Source organism: Glycine soja, chromosome 16, assembly GCF_004193775.1.
Source record: "Glycine soja cultivar W05 chromosome 16, ASM419377v2, whole genome shotgun sequence".
In the NCBI taxonomy this organism is placed as follows: domain Eukaryota; kingdom Viridiplantae; phylum Streptophyta; class Magnoliopsida; order Fabales; family Fabaceae; genus Glycine; species Glycine soja.
Genome location: NC_041017.1, coordinates 26,132,011 through 26,155,819, shown reverse-complemented (window position 1 = coordinate 26,155,819; position 23,809 = coordinate 26,132,011). Strand labels below are relative to the sequence as shown.

Here is a 23,809-nt window from a genome sequence, read left to right as displayed (position 1 = left end):
TGAATCCAAAAAACCCGATTTTCAAATATACAAATGCAGTGATAACAAAAACTACATAATTGTCTGTTCAATATGCCAATATTTTAATAGCAGCGTGAAAACACAACAATAAGAATCTGGAATCATCTAAATTAGCTCCTATGAGAATGTCTTGTTAATTTGTTAGACGATAGCTGGGCTGGCGAAATTTGAGAGCCCCCTAAGTCATCATCGGCTTCATCAGATGACATCCGCTATTTGGGTGTTAAAGGAAACCCCTCAACAGGATCATGGTCAACTGTGGCAGACAGAAATTGCTGCATAAAACATAAACTGGTAAATAAAAAACAGATAAGATATCAATGTTCATGACAGCAACATTAACTCACACATTCAGCATGCGTAGCATCATTGCAATCAACATTGGAAGCATCTATTTTGGAACATGCTTGCACCATATATAAGTTGATGATAGTCAAACTCATGAATCATATCATCATGACAACAACGACTAAAATAGATATCAGAAAAGAACACCTCACTATCAGGCAGCATCTCCAGAACAACATTGATCAAATCCAGGTCTTTTGAGTATTTAAGTACAACTACATTTTTGAATCTTGATTGAATCCTGACCTTAAAAGCAAGCACATGACCCAACAGTTTGTCGAGTGCTTGAGGGGAAGCATTCAAATCAAGATCACCATCCTGCTAGAAACAACACATATTCACCAGCTGCCAGTTACAACTCGAAGAACAAAATATAATACATAAAATGAGAAGCAACATATCATAAAGCATGAACATACTTCAATCTTGACCCTATTCACACCATAAGCTGTTTGGCCAATCAATTCAGCACATTCACGGTCCTAGAGCAAAAATTTGCCACTCTCATTGTTTTGTGTAACCATGACCTCAACTCTATACCTACCAATTTAGATGCCAGTAACAAACAAAACACTGAATAAAACATGTTAATGGACTAAAACTCCAATTACCTTAGAACAGGCTGATCATTATCCTTGCCACATCCACATGTGAATGGTCCTATTTGGATGTCAGTTTTCCTATGACATTGAGCACAGGCTGGATAACACCATGAATGGTTATCCATGACTATTTTGCTAATAGTCCCCACGGTAACACAAACAGCGTACTTTTAAAAAACCATAACAATCAAATTGCCAACAATAAAATGTCATCGTTAGACACATTAGCTATAATATATCAATGCGAACAAATCTAGCCAAATTCGACTTCCAACTGCAATGAATATAAAATAAACACAAATAACAGGTCCACCTCAGAAATGGCATTGATTTCTAAAATAGTTTTGGCTTCATCCTTTGAAAGAAATGAATCCTTTGATGATAGCTGACTCCCCCCCTGAAACTTGTGAGCTTGCTTGATCGCCAGGTAGCAAAACTCGACTCACCTCAACGCCTTAATCTAAAAGCCTAAGCCAATCGAATAAATATAATAAAACAACAGAAAACAGTCAAGACGATTGTCACACAAATTTAACAACTACATAGCAAAGATGATAAACAAAATACCTCTCTTTAAATTCCTGAATTTCTAATATAGGATCATTAATCAATAGTTTTGACGCCTTGAAGGAATTGCTCACTAAAGCTGGATAACTTCCTGTAAATGCCAACAACAGCAACAACAAAACTCAGCTATTGAGTATCCAAATCAACAAATAAAATATCATACTTACCCTGTGCATCTTTTATTCTGGCATTCGTCAATATAATAACCATCGGCCCATCATCCCCACGTTCATTCAAATAGGATAGGAACTGAGCACAATAATTCTCTCAAAGTGTGCAAGACAAAATTTCACCACTACAGCAAAGAAACAACATTACATCCATCACCTCATAAGGATAAGATAGACATAAGCACCATGCAAAATGAAAAATACAATTCTCGACAATATAAACTCTAAATAACCAAATATACACAGAAGATAGCAAAAACTGTGATTAACCATAACCTCAAATCCTTCATTCTAAAAACAACCCTGGTATTTTTCGATGAAACATGTTGAAAGACCACCTGATCAACGACCCCAATAATATCTTAAACCACCACAAATGAAAATAAGTCATCGGAAAAACCCCAAAGAAGTTATGATCAAAATGAAAGCACAAATTGTGACTATACTCACCAACCAGCAGGCCAGACACAAAATTGCCAGCAACAACATTTGCAAATTCAACAAATCTAAATTCCTTAAAAGGCAGTTCATGCAAATCAGCTTCTCTAACAACCGTCACTCCAATAAAAAATAACTTGTACTCATGTTCGCACACTCTAAATTGACCATCATTCTTAACAACTTTGAAATTATGCATAACATAAGTGCAATTCTCTTTCAAATCAGCTTTCCAAGACTTGAGGTGGTCCGATTTACAAATAGCATGAATTTGATCACCCTGAAACATGCAAACTATATAATCAATAAATGACATCAACAACAATCCAATAATCAAATAAAGAGCACAAAATATACCTCAGAATCAACAAAAACCATTTCCGCTTGCTCAGACTTGTTAGGAGTCCCAACGAACCAAAGATCGGTGATCCTAACAGCAAGCTTAAGCGTTTCTTTTGATCCATCAATAGACCTAATCTTGTCAGGAATCCTCGCCATAAAATTACATAGACCTGCCAATTCTAAATAAAAAATGTACTAAATCAAAAACCATGCAAATGTTATGTAAAGAATGATTGTCAATTTAGAATATAAAATAATGCTAACAAAAAATAGAACAGCAACACAGACTCAAATGACACATGCAATAACATTTCAATCAATGACAAAATACCATAAAAATTATGATACTATTCGTTGAACTACTAAGCCAATACATGCAACAACCTGAATAAAAAAAAACCAAATCAGCAAATAGCAGAGAAGTAGAAACAAAAATTATATCTCTGAACAAATAATATTGCAACCATCAACAAACAAATAGAAAGGTCGAAAACAAACAGAACAAAGTTCAGCTTTTGGAAAACAGAATACCAACTCATCCTTAAACCACACATGCAATAAGATTTCCATCAATGCCAACATACCACAAAAAGTATTACATTATCAATCAATCCAACAAACAATAACAGACAAATGGAAGCCAACAAAAAAAAAAACTAAGAGTTTGTAAATAATGAAAAATAGAACAGAACACGTGCCAGAGCAACATAAACATGCAGAAACCAAAATCACCAAACAACAAAAACCTGACAAAATCACACATGCAGAACACATAAACAATAATATGGTTAATAAAAAAACACACATGCACAACAGACGAACAATAATATGATTAACGAAAAACCATGTAAATACAATCCAACCATCGAAGCCAATGATAAGAGACAAAAAACAAAAAAGGAAACTCAGCAAAAAAGCAAAAAAACAGAACCAAACAATTATAGCTCTAAAGGAATAATACGATCAATCCAAAACCATGTACATGCAATCCAAAGAACAACTGACAAATGCAGGCCAACGAAAAGAAAAGCAAGAATTTGTGAATAATAAAGAATAGAACAGAACACGTGTTTGAAGAACATAAACATGCACTCGAACCTTCAACCACAGAAGAACGGAAATCACGAACTGGAAACCACGGCCTCACGCCAAAATCCTAAACAATAGAACAACTAAAAAACAAATGAAAAAAGTTAAACAAATGCAATGAGCAGCTTGCAACTTGCTAGTGAAAGAAGTAAAAAACGCTACAAAGAAGCCACGTACACCACCAACCACCAAAACTGTAAACGGCAATCTAATCACTCAACAACACACCAAGTTACGTGGCTTAAAACCATAATCATAAAACCATAAAATAACACATGGCAGCAAGGTGGCAGAAAACCAACCCAACCTAGAAGAGCATAAATGACCAAAAAACAAAAAACTTGGACAGGTGTCAAGCTCTCAGCCATGGGCATTTTGATCAAAAAACCAAAATTTTGAACAGCTGTCAACCTCTCAGAATGGGTATTTCAATATTTTCAATTTCCTTCTCTTTTATATATAAATATAGATTACAATACCAAGTATTTCCTAATAATAGTAACCACTTTGTCCTTCGGAGATGACCCAAATGACTCCAAAAAGCATCATCCACTGAGGACCCGCTTAAACAGGAACCTTTCCACCGCACAACACTTTTATAATATATGAAAAAGAGATTATACAAAAAATAACATATATACTCCTATCATTCCAACTGTATAGATAGATTAGCATTCTCATAGGATACGCAGTACAAACACTTCAAACCAAAAGAAGCAACGATGTTCATACATGAGAGACAATTTTAGCAAAAGTTTATGCAAGGGAACTTTGTAGCATTGTTCCACAGCTAGATAATTGTCAACTTGTGGAAGAGTATTTTGTCTTCTCTATTTTTATGTTTGAGAAACAAATTCAAAAAGAGGGGAAACCAAGGCAGTACTTGACTAAAATTTGACCGCAGTAGTGAGAAATTAATTTTATTTGTCAAAGCTAGAGTGGAGTTACACATCAATTGAAGCACTCACATTACTAAATCTTCAACTATGAAATTATTATGAATGGTAGGCCTTTTTGACTCTAATGGACACAAGGAAGCAATTGGATTATTGAATATATATATATATATATATATATATATATATATATATATATATATATATATAAGAGAGAGAGAGAGAAAAAAAAACTCTTTTTTTAGATGTCCCGTAGGAGAGAGAGAAATTCTTGATCCCATAAGTCCGTCACTATACTGGAACTCTCTAATAAAGAGAGAGGAACCGGATCCATATGAGAGGACTCAATGAAACGGAAAATTGTAAGAATTGAATTTTTATAGAAGTGGTGATGATGTAAAAAAAAGTATACGTTTAAATAATTAGAAACTATTTTAAATATGATTTTAAAAGTAATTATTTTAAAAATTAATAACTTTTAATCATTTCATAATTTATGATTAAATTATAATATAAAATAATCTTCACACTAATTATTAATCTAATTAAATTCAAAGTTTTATAATTATATATTTATTTGCACATTGCACTATTGAAAAAAGGTTTTTTTCCGATGATTTTTTTTTTTTACATTTAAAGATAATTTCGTTTCTTAAAAATTATCTTAAAATGTTGTTTTTTAAATATGATTCTTAGTAACTATCTTAAAATATAACTCTTCTAAGACAATTTTTAATTAAGAACTGTCTTAGAAAGATTTAATTAATATCACCACCTTTTTGTTTAAAAACATCAATAGATCATATTTTCTGTTTCGTATGAATATTATAGACAATATGCCACTTTTTCAACGTAAGTCCCTCATTTGTTGTAATAGTGTTGATAAAATTCAAACAAGGATCAATATGAAATATTAATAAATTAATATGAAAAATTGTATTAAGAGAACAAGATCCTACTTTTTATATTACAGCTATAGAAGTGCACATAGGACTTATACATTTACACGTACCTTCCTTTGCCTAGCTTTTGATAAAGCTATTTCAAGCTGCTCCTCAAGAATTAGCAACTCTTTTATGCTCAGTGGTCCAATATGCAATCAAATTGCATAGACAATATAATCCTTATCTCCATTACTGGATTACCTCCTAGCATATTTTGTGATTGAAAAACATGTATGTCAATTTCTGTGTGAAATTGTGAATGAGAACAATAATATAGAAAGTGTATAATTTATAACATTTGTGACCTTTGAAGAGAATCACACTTTTCATTAAGCTTTGACACCTGCAATACACATGATAATAAAAATCCACCAAATTTTGATGTATATAAGGTCAACTTAGAAGGAAAAACATGAAATTCAAATAACCGGAAAAGTTTGGGTGGTAAGGGAAAGGGAACAAAGGAAAAACAAGAGCATCAAAATTCTAAATAGGCATTTATGAACATACTAATGACATTGTTCTAAATCTAAATTATAGAAAGTTGTCAGATAAAAGATAAATGCATTTATGAGCATTGCATTCTACCTGCATAGACCATTAAGTCTAGTAAGCATGGTTTCTCCTCCTAGAAACATAACTCTGACTTGAAAACCTGGAAACATGTACTAAATATCAGAATTGATGAATTCAGGAATACTCATAACAAATTGTCAGTAAGAGTGGCCTCTTTAGAAACAAAAAAGAATAAAGAAACTAGGAATGTAAGGTAACTTGATTATGGAAAATGGCATTTTAGAAAACACTTCAAAATAAGCAAGAAATGAGAGTAAATTAAACATATTGAAATTGAACTAATCTTAGCATTTATTGTCTATATGGGACCCTTATCTACAAGTTTAACATAAATTAGGAGAATAAGTTAAACCTCATTAGTGTCACACCTCACACATCACAAGCATAACGGTATCACAAAAAGAAGTTACTAATTTTACAATATCACCTTATTTAGAATAACTACAGGTGCAAGTTTCTTAGATGCCAGTAGCACTTCGACATCAATTCTGCTTGGTGCTTCACTCCCATTAGTAATACACAGAGTTTATGACAAAACACAGGAAATGCACAACAACTTCTAAACGAGGTCAATTACATATTGAAATATATTAGCTCCATGAATCATGAAACACTCAATGATAACAACAGCTTTAGAGAAAGAGTTAATTTAGAAATCTGGCAGTCGGTTGAAAACCTTCATAGAATTTACAGATCCTCAAAGGTACTCAACAAAAGTCAACACCAGGTAGATAATCGCTTTCAATGGAAAATTCCTGGGTAAGGATGCATATTATAGGTACTACTACCACGCAAATTGCCACCCCCCAGAGGGGCTTGTGGGTTCCTAATTATCAAAATCTGAACATAATGCCTATGTAAGCACTGTCAACAAAAGAACTTCTCCACCTTACAACCCAAAACGTGCAATGTAAGGTGCAGTAGAGAAAATAAGTGACATTATTTACAGTATTTACACCTATGTAGTATATAGTTGAAGAGCCCAACATAAGTGAGATAAAGAAAATAAATGACATTATTTACAATAAGTTTTCGGTCTTCCTGATTATGGACACTTACATCATGGAAGGCTAGCAAATTGAGCTAGACATTTGTACCACTCATAAGAGATACTTGTCGTTCTGATGTGTTACCTCCAAAAATGACAGACACTTTTCGAGTTCCTTCATGGCGAGAAAATGACTTGTTATGTGGCAAGGATTTTGACCTGCTTGGAAGCTAACCTGATATACCACTAACTGAAGCAAGATTTAGAAATCGCAAGCAAGCATGGTGAATAATGCTTCTAAGGATGTTTGTATGAGAAAAACCAACCTGAATAACATATATAGCATTTTTCAAGTAGTGAATGATAAGAATTATCCATGCATAAATAAGAAAAACAAAAATAATCAACTTTTATCATGTGGAAGTGATTTAACTGGTTGGTGTCATGTTTGTAGAACATCATGCTTTCAACATATAAGATAGCTTTACAGAACAACGACACTTGGCAGTCATCATCTAATAAGAACGTGATAGTCAACAACTCAACATCACTTGTTAACGGTCAACGTCCAATTGTGACCTGGGTGATCAATATTGCACGATTTTACAAAATAGGAGGACCCAATTCGTGAATTAAATTACTAGGGGACCAAATTCGAAACTGAAGATAAATTGGAGGACCAAAAATACAATTTTGCCTAAGATAAAAAGGTCAATTTAAAAGAAAATAAGAAATTACCTTAGAAGCTTGCTGAAATAGAAAACCAATTTGTTCCATACTACTTATCTGAAACAAGCAATGACTTTAACATTCAGCACACTAGTGAACAAGCAACATTAGTAGTAAAACTACTAAAGATATCATATGTATTATTTCCAAGGAAGAAAGTCATCTCACCAAGTTAGTGTCAGTGAATATTATGACACCAGATTCAGTCCTTCCAAACTCACTTTTTGATGATGACAACAATTTGGAACTTGAATTTGGCAAAAGCCATCCATCAATTCGTTCAAAATCTTGCGCGCAAAGCCATTGAAATAACATAGATTGGAAGGTACTTCCTGTGGTAATTAAATATTGTGTCATTTTCTTTCACATCATTTGCACCACGGAATTGAAGCTCCACCTGTTCATCAAAATTAATCTATCACTACTGAGTATGAAATATTTATTGGGCAAAAGGAAATCGCAATTGTCAGGTACAAATTGTTTGAGTAATTTCACATTCACATTGGCAACCACAGAATTTGTAAATACAACCAATCCCAACTATTGTCACTGAATTTTATGTCATGAATCATGTCTAATTTATGGCCTTGAATTGCATCCAATAATACATCATATGTGCACAGTTAAAAATTCCTTTCATTTTATGTTTTTGAAATAGGAATTTAGTAGGGTCTAGTTTGATTCACCGGAATGAGAAGGACAAGACTGGAAAAGTCATTATCTTTTGCATGTGTTATTCAGTCTAGAAAAGAATGACTAGGTAACAGATACATGAAATTAGATAAGAATAGGAAAAAATATTGTTACTCAGAAAAATTACAATTCAGTAAGCATGGTGGTTGTGGCGGAAGTGGAGGCAGGGTTGAGACATAGTATATTTTATCATTTTAGAAAAGACAATATATAAAAGAAATTAATCCAATTTGAATGGAATGGCCATTCCATTCAATTTTAGAGGGAATATAGAATTTCACATTCCCTAACAAATGATTCAAGAGTTTTTCAAACACGGATTTAGTCCATTCTTGATCCCTTTTTCATTCTCAGTTTCTCATTCCATTGAATCAAACAGCAACTAATACTTTCTTTTGTCTCATTATAGATACTCGGTCTCCTCCAAATTGATGTAAACAAGTAGATTTTAGCATTGCAGTGAATAAACAAGAAATGTTAAAGGAGAAAAGGTAAAACATACCTCAGTTAAAAGTAGTACAACAAGAAAACTATTTGAATCAAATCCAACATCAAGGACAATGGTTGCAAGCTCACTCCCTCCTTCAAGAAATATTTCTATTAGCAGTTTATTGTCGATTCCCTATCACATAAGAAAAAATGATCAATACCAAAAGTTAACATACTCCATTCCAAAACTATTGATGATTAAGAATAATACACACAACTAGTCAAAATGGAGAACTATTTATGGAGAAGTTTATTGAAACAGGACCTTAATATACTTCTAGTCAAAATGTATTCCTTCTTAGTTTCCTCCATAATCATTCTCCTTGATTTTTCGATATATTCACATTATATACAATAATAAATGCGTCTGCATCTAAAATGAAAGTAGTCACATTGTAAAAGTTTTTGGTCCCATTCAAGTGACAAATATATTGAAAATACCTCATACATAATTTCATTGGCTTTTACAAGAGAATCATTCACACCATATGCAACTCTAACTCCAATGCTTGACCTTCCTCTTGTTGGTTTTACTTGAAGCATCAAATTTTATAACATCATTAAGCATAAAAAACTCCCTCACAATGAATTAACATCGAAAGTCTAATGACTAAACTAAATCAAGTTCCTTACAACAATTTTCCCTAAGTCAGGGTCCTGCTGGTGCTTTTTAAACCATTATGATACTTCTGATTTTTTTGTTTCATACCCCTAATTGACATCATATTACAATATAGTGCATAAATAAGAACATCTAGATGTATAGATTTTAATGACATAAAACACTTCAAAAAAAATTGGGATGACATCTAACACAAAAATATAGATGAACATTAAGAATGCAACATCCACTTATCTAACATTAGCCCATACAAACTTTTGTAACGCATAATTAGACACCATTACAAGGTGAATCAATAGCCTGCCTAGAACAATTTATAATACATGAACTAATGAATTGGGTACTGTTATGAATTCATGCTTCCTGAGCTCTAATGATGCTTTATGTTGACAATTATTTTAAGGAAAAAAACCAGTGCCAAGGGGACAGTCAAAGTCAAACCTAAGTAACAAAAGATTACTAGAGAAGGAAAAGGTGATAATCTTGTTGTATGTAAAGTAAACTGAGGAAGTCTCAATTTTTAAAGTCTCCAGAAAGTTTTTCCCACAAACTTTATCATATACCATAATTAGCACCAAGATTTTGCATCCCAACTGGTATTAAGTTTTAATAATCTAAATCCTAAATAAGGCTTTCAAATCATTTAATTCTTAGTGTATGATGGTCATTAAAAGTATAGAATTAGAACTTAATCTAACTATGTTTGGCAAGAAAATGTAAACCAATCTTAGATCTCAAATGTGTGCCTGCATTCCAATTATGTTAAAGAGAACACAATACATATGTCATGTACCTTGTCAAATGCTTGGCAAGACTCCTTTGATCCTGTGCCAACAAATGGAACATTATACTTTTCCAGCAATTCCTATTAATATTTATCACAGAGAAATACAATTCATAAATACACAAGTTCATTATATCCAAGAAGGATTCCTTGTATATATACTGGACCTGAATGTCAGCATCTTCACCAAATTGACCGTGTATAATTAGAAATACTATTTCCACTGTTGTAGCTAGATGCTTTGCTAAATCAGACAAAGTCTAGAAACTTTGGGCAAGGCTGCAAATTCAACAAGTTATAATCACTACTAGAAAAAGTGTATTTTACGACAACTCTTGGAGGCATTCTAAGATGATTTTAAACCGTTTTAGAAGTCAACGTTGTAAAAAGTTATAATTTCTAAGATTTTCAAAAGTTTTCTACGACGATTCCTAAAAATCGTCTTAGAATGATATAATTTCTAAGACAATTTTATCTCGAAACTGCCTTAAAATATCTTTTTTAAAAGAAATTAAAAAAGATTGAGAATTTTAAGATAGTTATCATTTAAAAAAATTAAAAAAATTGATAATTCTAAGATGATTTTTCCAATAATCGTCTTAGAAAGTTTCAAAGATAATTTTTCAAAAACCCGTTTTACAAATGTATTTTTTATAAAAAAAAATAAAATTATGAAAATATTATTATTAAAAAATTATATAAATAAAGTTATTGAAGCGACTAAGTGGGCATTAAGATGCCAAATTGACAAATGAAAGATGAACTCCATAATATTATTATAAACGACTTCAGAATTTTAAATGGCATGCATTTTAATCTACCAAACATCGTGCAAGAAAAACATGTAGACTAATTATATATCGTATTCAGTATATGATGATAAAAGTATTTGACATTTTAATGTGTGAAGATACTGAAAATTGATGAGGAAATAATATAAAAACATTTGAATAGCATCTAAAGGCAGCACAGTTTTTGAGAATTTGTAACTAACAGAGATCATATTTGATTTTACACTTGTATCATGGATTTTTAACCTAGTCCCGGTGGTATTTCACCTCCCAAAGAATTAGAACTCAAATTCCTGTAAAATTATAGAGAAGTTACTAACAATGGAAAACAATATGAACATGAGCAGCATTAATCTAGGAAAACACACATTGAATGCAACAAAAGATGTATACAAAATTGTTGCCTAAGTTCAAACAAAGAGCAAAACTTAATTATTAAAAAAGAATGTGGATATAAGACTGATTCCCGCACTAGAATTTGTAAGGAAATCCAATGCCAATATCAAGGACAAACAACACATTTGAAAATAGCCTAAGTAACATTGAAATCCCTGCACTTGCAGAGGCCATAGTCTTCATTGATGAGGTAGAAAGCAAAACAGGTGCCGCTTACACTAGAACATGATACTATCTAGATGGTTTAACATATCATAACATAAATGTTGTATAGCCAGTAGCCACCAAAATGACATAATAAGCAGGAAAGAAAATAATACAAGACACACGGTGCGCAACAGTTTTTACCCAATGCAAGGAGGAGCAGTGCTTTTGTCATGACACCTTCCACTACCTTACCTAGTGTATAAATAGCAAAAATAATATCAGCAAATTTTTTGAGGAAAAAAAACTATTTAATAAGAAATCCCCACTACCATGTAGGCATGAGAACACATAAATTGACAATATAAATAATAGGGCTAAATTTTGTGCAGTAAGTTTTTCCACACTATATTGTGAAATATAGCCTGCAAAAACACAAAAATAACAAGAAATATCAAAAGCATACAGAAATAACAAGAAATATTACAACGCAGGTTAGTGGTCACCACTCGCCCACTCACCACCCTTCTCCTTCACCTACTAATTGTTATATGATTATTTTTTAATTACATACATTTTTTAAAATTGTACTATTATAAATTATAAAAGCATATACTAGTATTAATTATCTACGGATTCCGCTTCAAATGTATACTGAAGTAATGTTACCACAAGATACTTTATACAATAAAAATAAATGTATAAAAAGCTAATTGCACTTTGTTATGCATTTATGGTAGGCGAATATATAAGAAATTGAAAAGTAAAATAAAAAAGATCATGGTCCAAATTAGAAAATAGAAATATAGGTGGAATATCATTAATTTAAAAATAGAAAATATTTTTTAATCAATTTTTTATAATCCAATTTTTTATAATCAATTTAAAAAATGTATTAGAAAAGAGAAAAATATTTGTAATATCATTAAGTAGTAACTAAGTAGTAATATCATTAATTCAAAAAATAGAAAATATTTTTTTAATCAATTTTTTATAATCCAATTACGTCTTAACGATTATGAATTCCACGTACATTTGTTAAATGTACATGGTTTTTTAATCTAGAAGATACAAATACTTTGAAGCTAGCAACCATACCTTGTAACGATGATAAGCATCAATGGTCACATCTACATTGCTTTTGTCCTGTATCTTTTATGCATATCATCAATTCAAGATGGTACATACATATTAGCCAAACAATATATAAAAGATAACAAGTCAAGCATTCCCTTTGACCCTTTCCCATCTTTTTCACTGCTCCCTTATACATATATATCTTGGAAAGAAAATATATATAGCTGGATATTTATGGGTGAAGGTATCCCATATACTTGGTCCCCTAGCACCCTCATTTGCTGCACCTTCAAACTATATATGCATATGTTTCACAATTAATTAAGCACAACACGTAATTAATCAAGATCATGCATGTCTAATAAGTAAAATGGGTACATATACACTATTAATTAATTACCATTATAAGGTCTCGTGAGACTGAATTTAGAATTGGTGCATGTGTTGAACTCGATGTACTAAAGCGCTTTTTATGCATTGGAAATACTTTTTAAGTTTTAAGGAGCAAATTATTAAGTTCACCTATTTTCGCTTACAATGAAGCCAGAAATGCTAACATAACCAGAACTAAATAGAAAGAATTACCTTGGCATGTGAACATGAAAATGATTCTGCCCCTCAGCCCCACGATAAAAGTGGAAGTAAGGAAGTACTTTAACATTCAGCCTTTTACACATTGGCTTATTCTCATCAAAATTTACTTAGAGGAAAAAAATTTCATGGTGTTCTTCAGCTGTTCTGCATAGCTGCCAAATCCACATCAAGAATCAGAATATCTGTGATATAATTTCAGCAGCATGCAAACAAAATTGTAAAATAATTTTACAAATATGGCCTAACTTAAATTTTACAAATAGGCATGTCATATATGTATCAGTATTGGTTTTGCGTATGACACCAATATCTTTGACATTTTGGGAATACCTAAGCTTCATAGCTGCCAAGTGCTAAGAATTTTTCACACAAATGTATAGGTAAGAAAAGAACTAGTGCAAAATCAATCACTTTAAATGGGAACATTAAAATTGCCTGCTTACTCACAGGATAAAGGGTGTGTTTCTCCCTCTGGTTAATAGGATGCCGTTCTCTCTCTTCACGCTTTAGTTCTGCTTCATATACTGCACTCTTTGCCCTGCAGAAATATATGAGAAGTACTAATATATATAGAGGAGAACGTACTTGAGTGAGGGGGTTGAAACCATGTTTTTTTTGTAGGACAAGGAGATGAATTAATCTCAAGTTTGTGAAACTTAGTTTTTCTTAAAGGCTCTGATTTATAGGTAGAGACAAGTAGTAAGTGAGTGGTGTTGGATTGGATTCAGAATTAAGTTTTCAACACATGGCATGCACAACTCAGAGATAAGAGTGGTTGGTGATTTGTTTTCTATGGTCTCGTGACTGTATTATTGTCATTAATTTAATTTATTCTTTCCTAGAACTTTTTATATATGCCGTATTACAAACTTTAATGCATTGCAACTATACAATTTTTACAACCAATACGCTGAAAGTCTTACTAATATTGTTTCAAAATTTATCATTATATTAGTAATAATATTGTAAAGAAAAGAAAAGGCAGAGTGCCAATAACAATATTACATGTCAAAACTTGCAAATGGTTGATAACAATACCTATAAATAACCTCTTCCCAACTTATGTTCAAAGAAATTGTACCTAATAATAGGTAACAAGAAATGGTGTTTAATTGTATAAAATAGGATGTTGAAATAAAAAAATAAAAAAACATCATTATGAAGAAATAAAAAGACAACATGTATCAATGTTCCATAAACCTGCACAGAATCAAGGCACGTAAACATGTCTAGATGTAGCATTCACAACACTAGAGACAACATACTGGGGGAGCTCTACTTTGCGGGATATATGTGTAAGCAGAGTGAAGAAGCCTGGCCTTTGATAACACCCTATCTTGATGGGGGACAACCAAGACCTCAAAAGGAGCATGGCACCAATAACATTCGTCTAACTGATCTCACTTTTTCTTTCTCAAGGTAACTACATTCTGGTGGGAAGAAAAAGTAATATTTATTACAGGCACCATCTTGGTTGGAAGAAAAAATAACTTCACACAATTGAATTACAACAATCTTTATTTCAAAAATGAACCAATCAATACAAAATTTGCGCTACTAAAATTAAGAACAAAGAGAAAAGAAAGCCTGAATACTATGGATTTTCTACCTTCCTTACTTGAATAACAATGTTCATTAAATTCAAAATTCACTTCTCATTGAGCTGCCCACGATTACTATCAAACAACTCAGCAAGAGATATATTGTTCTTAATTGCTTGATAGAAAGTCTGCTGCCGAGAACTCAGCTTGCATGCAGAAGCTTATTTTACAAAAGACACCAGTTTGAAACTCACATTCCCCTGCTACTTAGAAGCTTAGGACATCATAATGTATTCAACTAGTAAATTAGAAAATTAGTAAATCATTAATAATAATGCTTAATGAAATCAATCTATGCATACATGCATACATACCTAAAGAATAAAACATTGATTGACATGCCAATAACTAACACTAGAGTATTAAAACATACACCCAAGTTTTTCCTTAGCCTCTTTGTGCTCGAGAAGGCTTCTTGTTTCGAGCCAGTGCATAAATTTAAGCATTGAAACTACAGACTGTGTCTCACTTTTCCAATCACCATGATACCTACATCACACACAAAAAGAAAAAAAAAGTTGCATACACACACAAAAAAAAAAAAAGATAAACAGTTTCTCTTTAGTGAACTTAATCACCTATAGTATTGCCCAAGGCATCCTCCAACAACTTTAGCAAGTTTCTTATTCTGCTTCTTTAACAAATTAACCTGAGACTTGGCCTTCTCTAAAAGCTCTGTTCAAACCCAAAAAACCAGATACACATGAGATAATGAGAAAACATGTTTCCTTAGCACATTATACACTTCACCCCTCAACATTCATCACAGGCATGCAATGGCTAAAAAATTATCTAAACATAAAAATGGGGAACACAAGTTTGGATTTTGATCCTTTCTATTTAACACTCAAGGCTTGCAAAACAAACCCATTTACACACCACAAGTAACACGACAGAGAAACCCAAAATTGGCCCAAGAGAGCATAAGAAAAGGAAACTAGTGTAATTAGGGTTAAGTGAAGAAAGAGGAGCATAGTGTGCTTGGTAGTACCTGGAGCGCGACGCCAATGTTGGAGGTACGCTTGGTGGATTTGACGCCGAGCTGGGGTTCTAAAGGGGGCAAAATGAGTCCAATCAAGGGTGGTGTGGTGAGGCTTAATGGAGGGGAACGTGGTAGATGTCAGGGATTGTGACCACCAGCGATTTGCCATTGTAGGATTTGGTCTCGACGGCATAGAGGGCGAGGAGAACGGATTCGAAGATCGCAAGGGACAATGGCTCCGAGGAGTGGATGCAAGAGAGGTAGAGGCCGGTGAGGAGGGGGACGAAGGAGAGGACTACCAGGCGAAGGTGGGGGTCAGAGGAGAGGAAGGTGATTAGGGTTTTCAAAACATAGCATCGAATAAGAGTGAGAGTGAGAAGGATAAAGTAAGAAGCCCGAGAGTAATTAAGGGCACTTACTTCTAAGATGGTTTTTACAACCTTCTAAGACGTTATTCATACAACCGTCTTCGTTGAAAAATTCTGTACTTACAAATTGTCATCACCTAATATATTAAGACAGTTCTTGGGGAACCGTTGTCATTTAGCTGTTGTAGAAAACACCTTATCTAGTAGTCAATCTTTACTCGCATAATTTCAAATGTAAATTATTCTATATATGATATTGTTATGAGTATTTATTCCAACCTTGGAAGGGAAAATTACGAAGAAGGAATTATTATTAAAAATATTTCCATTTCGGGAACATTTAACCACACAAATGATTTATTAAATCAATGAGTGGTTATTCATTAACCTCTCGTTGAAAATCACTAACCAGATACATGGTTGATTATTCCAAAGTTCAAAATACTTTCACCATAACTTTATTTTACTTTTCCATAATTTGATAGGGTACATTAACCTTTCAAGTTTAAAATCAAAATCAACAGGGGTGATGAAATATACCTGGAAAAGAATATGAAAATAAGAATGGCTTGGATGGGACAAAAACCTTTTCCTTTTCTTTTTAATTGTTTTTATTGTTTCCATTTCACTTTAAACAAAGTTATTGAAGGCATAGCCCTAGATGTTATTGCCAATTAGTTTTAAATCAAGAATGTAATTAGTTCAGTAATAGATAGCTGAAACTTGAAACAACACCTTGATGAAAAAATGCAAAGATAAAAGGTTATGCACCCAAAACTTGATAACTAGAACTAGAAAAAGAAAACAACTTGCACATTTATAAGAGAACGAGTTTATATCACCTCCCAACCCAAACACACTGATTACTCCTGAATAAGAGACATTTATATTTCTAATCCAGTGAAAGTGCACAACAGATCCAGTTATGGTGTCTTCAACAATAACATCTTCAACCCGACATATCAGCAATAGAAACCTGAGACAAATTATTTTCTTGTAAAAAATAGATCTAACCAATATAAGGATTTAAATTTTTATTGAGCTAAAGGAAAACCTGAAGAGTGAAAAATAATGATGAATTCACATTACAATCTTCATGTGGATGAAGCAATTCCACAAGACAATTTTCAACTTCATAGTAGAGTTGTGGAGTCCTACCATTTTTAAGATGTTTCATGAAAACCTTTGTTACACAGTCTTTCAAACTCGTTAGCGGCGATGCTGGAGCTCAGCCAACCAGTTTTTGTGGAAGTAATTGGCACAGTCTTGTAGCCGATAATGATGAGGATGGAGACGACAGTGTTGACCATGACGTCAAAGAGGTTTCGATATCGAACCCCGATGGTGAAGTCATTGCGGAAGTTAAACGGATGTTCTTAAAAAGGCACGATTCCAAGAGGAATCTCGAGGTTGAGGCAATAAAGATTGTAAGGGTAGAGGTTGATGAAGAAGAAGGAGTCAGTGTCGTGAAGGAATTAGAGGAGTGGACCAAATAGGGTTGCCCCATTGGGTTCTTGAAACTATGTGTTTGAGGGAGAGAAAGGGGAGGTGAGTGCGGTGATGAATGAGAATGAGGTGGAGACCTTCATGTTGTGGATGTCGAGGTCGCGGATGCAGTAGGGGTAGGGCTGGGGGAGGAGGGAGAGAGATTAAAAAGAAGATGAAAATAAGGATAAGTGAGAGAGAGTTGGAATTCTCGCATTCCCTTCGAAGATGGTTTTCTAAAACTAACATTGTATTCTCGCATTCTACATCGGTTCTTGAAGAACTGATGTCGTAATGTGTTTCCAAAGACGGTTTTCATAAAATCATTTTTAAAAAATTTGTAGTTATTTACAAAAATGTCACCGCTTTATGATGCAATCCTACTCCGTAAGGGCATTGGGTAGAAGACTCCAAGTAGATTGGGCTAGAGATCCAAGGGAAGGCCCTAGGGTTCTCATGAGTCTTAGGGTAGATTTCGAGCCCATGGGCTAAGTATGAGCCCGCTTATCTTTGTAAATATTAGAATAGGTTTTTCCTTCGTCTGGGCCTTGTATTTTGGTCATTCTAGTAGTATAGGGTTTTAGCCTTGTATTTCGGGGCATTTTGAGTAGTCTTTGTAGTAAGGACTTTTTTTTGTATTTTCATATTTTTTGTCATGGGGGTGAGCTTAGCTATTATAGGGTGTGTATAGCTAAGCTCTAGCTTCTCATCTCAAGGAGGTGAGCTTAGCTATTAGAGAGGTATGTGTAGCTAAGCTCTAGCTTCTTTAGGAATCTTCTTAAGGAAGTTTCTCAAGGAGGTGAGCTTAGTTATGAAAGGGGTGTGTGTAGCTAAGCTCTAGCTTCTCAAGGAAGTTTTCTCAAAGAAGCTTCTCAAGGAAGTTTTCTCAAGAAAGCTTCTCAAGGAAGCTACCTAGTCTATAAATAGAAGCATGTGTAACACTTGTTGTAACTTTGATGAATGAGAGTCTTGTGAGACACAACACAAAGCTCAACTTCTCTCCTTTTTTCTTCCTTCAATTTCGTGCTCCCCCCTCTCTCTTTCTCTCCCTCTTTCTTTTCCTCCATTGAAGCATCCTCTCCAAGCTTCTTATCCAAGGCTCATCTTGGTGGTGAAGCTCCTTCTTCCAAGGCTTATTCCCTAGTGGATGGCACCTCCTCTCTCCTCTTCTCCTTTGTCTTCCGCTGCATCTCCATGGTGGAAAATCACCATTAAAGGACCTCATTGAAGCTCAAAGATCCAGCCTCCATAGAAGCCCCACAAGCAAGCTTCCATCACTTTACTTACGACATTTGTTTTTGTAGAACTGTCGTAAAAGACCATTTTTGTAGTAGTGTTACCTAGGGAGGTACTATTAGCTAGGAAATGCTTTCATAAATTACAACACCAATTAGTTGTTGGTTTTATTATATTTTCTAATTACATCTATTCCAACATGACTACCATTGTGATTGTCTCCCGGTTAATACAAAGAAGTCTTTAAGTCTAAATTAAAGCATACTAAAAATTTGCCTAAGGCTGGTCTAGTGGTAGTAAATGAGTGAAAGGAGAAGGGAGGGGGAGAGCACAAAAAACTGATGTTAACGTAAGTTCGTTAACATCGGTTTTCTGCATAACCGATGTTAACGTATGATAAGTTAACAACGGTTTTTTTAATAAAATCGATGTTAACATTTACATTGCTTTGTTAACATCAAATTTTTTTTATTGAAAATTGATGTTGAAGGTACATTTAAAAATATTAGAACACGAGCCCTATTTTACTCGCGCTCTCTTCTTCTCCGTCTAAGCTTCATCTTCACGACTCTATCTCCCTCTCCTCGCAACCGTGACAGCTCGCCACCGTACCCAGGTATTTTGCTGCATCTTTTTTGCGACTATATCTTCTTCTTTGCATCTTTTTGTATTCAATACCATAGTTTAGTTGGGCTCACCTCGCATAGTTGAGTTGGGCTCACCTCGCATAGCTGAGTTTTAACTTCTTTTTTTATCCCCACATTGCCTCACTTCGCACCGGTTTGCTTCTTCTTCCTCTTTTTGTTTTCTTTTTTAAGTGCTTTAGATATAATTGTTGTTGTGTGGTAACAATAGATAGGAAATGATTTTTGGGTCACTAGCACTACCTTCCTTTAAAATGAATTTAGAAGCCAAGTTTTATATGTGTCTTAGAACCAATGGGACACTGAGAATATATAAAAGGGTAGCGAAAAGATGAATAGAATTTGCAGCTGCAGTCCCTCATAAAAAAACAGTTTGAATCCTTGTATGAAATTATGTTATTATGGCCTACCACTGAAAATATTTCATTCATCCATTTTCCTACTATTGCCATTTAGCTCCTTTTATCTTGTCTTGGTACCCTGGCCAAAACATCATACTCCAATAGCATATCTTTTTAGTGTTGTTTAACATGCACCTTCTCTGTTCTATCTCAATTGTTAGATGAGGGTGATATTTCCATAAGTGTAAAAAGGTATATATAATCAATGATTATAAGAGCTTCTAAATCCATGCTCTGGTTTTGAAGGGTGCATTGTAGAAGCCATCACCTATCTTCTCTGATCTTGTCTTTATTTAGTACCAATTTAGAGTCACATCGATCATTTTCTTTCCTTGTTTGTGCCACATTATCTTATACGCAAAGTGTAAACTCATTCTTCACTTGCTTGCAACATTGTTTCAAGAAATAAAGGAACACTGCTTGAACCAATATTGTGGTAGTTGAAGTATACAACTTCATCCATTAGTGATTTTGATTGATCAGATTAGCAGTTAGGATATTGAGTCAAAGTAATACAAGGGGTTATGTTAGAAAGAAGGGGAATGGGCCAGCAATTGATTAGGCCCATTAAGGGTGGGTTTATGCTAGTAGATCAATAGTTGTGTATGAATAGAAAGAGGGGTTGAGAAGGGTTTTATCTTGTCATTTGAGAAAGAAACCAGGTTTATGCTAACAAGATACCAGGTTTCTTTCAGATTTGAACAAAACAACAAAAGAAACATGCTAACATTAGGTTAGAATATTGTAATTCTTTATTTGAGAAAATTTGGGGGATATTGAGGATTTTTTTTATTACTTGAAAAGCTTTGTAACATTAAGAAAATATTTCATGATCTAACATAGGTTAAGATTTAGGATTTTTTATTTATTATAATAATTCCTTTGCTTGTGTGTTTTGAATCTTTCTTAACGTGATTATTGACTAATTTTAGTTTAGGAACTGTTGCACCATAATTTATGTTCATTTTCAGACTAGCAATGCCCATGTTTTCAATTTTTGTGCAGTTTACTTTCTGGTTTTAAGAAATTGTGCAAGCAATTTATAGCTGGTGTAATCTTTTGGAGGAAGGCCAATGGAAATAATAAGTATTATTAATTCATAGTAATATATAAATAATGAGTATGCAGAATGTGCTAACTAAAATTATTATGACTTAGAGCTCTTTCATTGTCACCCTAGATTCTAGTGAGTAGTGTAGTGACATTATTGTTTTGACCCAAAGTTTACGTAGGCATGTGTTGTGCCCATGCTTTAAACTCATGATTTTCATGTGAGGAGTATATTAGAAACATTGAGTTTTAACAGGCCAGTGCCTAAAAGTATGTGGTTTTAATAGGACTTGCTTATTGGTAAACACAAATAGTGAAATAGTTTGTGTTACATTGGATGAGATAGGCATTTTGAAGTCCTGATTAATTGAAGAAGGAAATTCTAAAGGATAAAAAATTTAGTCATCTCTTCAAAATATGATAAAATATACCTATAGAAATTCCAATGCCCTCTTCGAATAACCTCAAGTGCAGCTAATAAAAAGTCTAGTAGTCGTGATTGAACAGGCCCTACCTTGAAGTGCATGATAGTCACCACCCACGTCACTCTTAAGACAATATTTAAGACCTTCAATCCAACATTACTTTGTTATATAAAATGCTTATGATTGTGATATTCATATTAGGAGGTAAAGAAAACTTACAATAGACATATAGTATATGTTTTTATTCTTTAGAATTAGATCATCTCTGAGCCATGGATTTTGGATTAAGAAATCCCCAGTCCTTGATAAAATCCCAGTACAATTGATACATTGTGGCCACCATGAAAGTGATTAAGACTATAGCAAACCATATATTGTCATTTTGCCTGTTGTATGTTATTCTAACCCTTGTTGCCACCATTGTTGAGACATACTTTTCCATGTTAGCCAAATGGTTCACATCACCATCATCAAACCACCGTCTTGCACACTTGTAAGATCATTCAATAAGCACGTGTTAGTTTTTGAAATAATGGGGAATACACAATATAAAAGAAATTCAATTAGCAATGTAGCATGTCTCCAATTGTTAAAGTAGTTAATAATTAGTTTCCTAGGTTGCAATGTCAAAAGAGAAGTGCAATTACTAATCTGCATTCTAGGCTTACTTGCAAAGCACGTCAATAATATGGTAAAAATGAGATGATGTAAGTTATTTCCATTTATAATCTTCCAGAATGGCAGGTATCAGGGTGGTGTGTTTTGAATGCTCTAGCAAAAATGTGATAACCTGGACTTTCCAAATGCCTAAGCAATGGAATTTGTAAACACAACCATCACATAAAAAAATTAATTTTACTTAAGATGCACAATAATAAGTAGAAGTGAAAAAACCTCAATAATAAAATCAACTTGTAAGCTATAATAAGATCACCTGGCTAGTTAGTTGGTCAGCCATAAAAAAGTCTACTAGAAGAACCTGTAGAAATGATAAATTAAAATGAAAAAAAAATGCCAAGTTCAGTTTTCTACATATATGGTATTAAATGTATTCTATGAAGAATGAAAGAGTATTATTAATTGTGTAGCCTGTAGGTGCCATGCATATCTCTTTGGTTTCCACTTCTAATTTTTATCAAGTTATATTTTTTATGATAGATATCAAGTTATATTTTTAGTACAATGTTTTTAATAAAAAATATTTTAACAATATAATGTTTCTTTAGTATATAGCTTGGTTATGCATTATTGGTCAAACTTGTGTAGAACTGTCGTATCAATCATGTATTGTAGTTATTGGCCTGAGAGTTAGGTCCATGGCTGAGGTACTGGATCACAACACAAATTTCAATTCTCATAGAATACATGCATAGTGTTTTTGTTACACGTAGAAATATTATTTGGTATGTTTCCTCAAACATTTAGGAACAATCTTTGGTAACCATTGTTCTTGTTTTTTTATTTCTTTGCAGGAAGAACAACCAAGTGAGCCTGCAACCCCAGTTACACCGCCATCATCAATAGAAGGCAAGCCACAACCAGTCTCTACTCCTTCGGCAAAATGTAAGCCTTGTGTTAAACTTAAATATAAATCAAAATATATAACCTGAAACCCCAATTACACCACCACCATCAGTAGAGTAATGATTGTAACCTTCACTTTTTTCTTCCATTGGCTACGTGCCAATTTAATTTGAACTGCTACACAGCTATAAATGTAAAATTTGAACTATGATATGTGTTGTATCAATTAGCTATCATAAATTCAGATGTTGTGTATTTACTTATCTGTTGTTTTCATAATTGTCAACTTTGTTTATAATCAAAGGACATTGATTTTCTTACCTGGTAGTGGTACTGGATACTTTAGCTGATGATAAGAGCAGTGCTATATGGTGCTGACTAAAATTGACCACAAGTTCACTGCAATTAACTAAAATCTAATGATGCTAATCTAATTAGATAAGCTAGATTAGAGGGATAGCTAGGGGAAAATATGTGTGTATCTATGTATGTATGTGTGTGTGTGTGTGTGTATTACACATGTGAAGTTTTATTGAGGATTCTTCATGGAAAAGTAAGAGAGGTGCAATTAATCTTTGGTTCAAAAGGGACGTTTGTTCATGGAAATGATTAGTGCAGTTAATCTTTGAAATGCTAGTTTATGACTTTTCCGTTGGGATTTTATTTTATTATGTCTAAAGTAAACCATGTAGGATGAATTTTGTCCTATTCCCCGCATTGATGTTGGCCTTTACAAACAATTTTGTTCAACTAATTTAGTCCACACATTTTTTCTTGTAATTCAATCCATTCA

General features: G+C 33.4%; 2 long non-coding RNA genes across 7 annotated transcripts; one reads left to right on the top strand and one right to left on the bottom strand.

Moving 5' to 3' along the window:
* LOC114390178 lies at nucleotides 1–10,691 on the bottom strand. 6 transcript variants are annotated; one of them, XR_003661833.1, is made up of 14 exons: nucleotides 10,308–10,691; nucleotides 8,906–9,025; nucleotides 7,879–8,107; nucleotides 7,720–7,767; nucleotides 6,006–7,231; nucleotides 5,723–5,760; nucleotides 5,486–5,621; nucleotides 2,504–2,667; nucleotides 1,706–2,426; nucleotides 1,539–1,629; nucleotides 981–1,439; nucleotides 789–909; nucleotides 616–687; nucleotides 1–296 (listed from the first exon to the last, which is right to left on the bottom strand). It is a non-coding gene; the product is annotated as an uncharacterized LOC114390178 (long non-coding RNA). The 6 variants fall into 6 exon arrangements; XR_003661836.1 differs by having other exon boundaries at nucleotides 789–1,439; nucleotides 1,706–1,833; nucleotides 1,985–2,426; XR_003661835.1 differs by having other exon boundaries at nucleotides 789–1,439; nucleotides 1,706–2,069; nucleotides 2,159–2,426.
* Nucleotides 10,692–22,784: 12,093 nt separating this feature from the next.
* Nucleotides 22,785–23,001, top strand: LOC114390720. Its single transcript, XR_003661999.1, has 2 exons — nucleotides 22,785–22,817; nucleotides 22,965–23,001. It is a non-coding gene; the product is annotated as an uncharacterized LOC114390720 (long non-coding RNA).
* The last annotated feature ends 808 nt before the right edge of the window (nucleotides 23,002–23,809 follow it).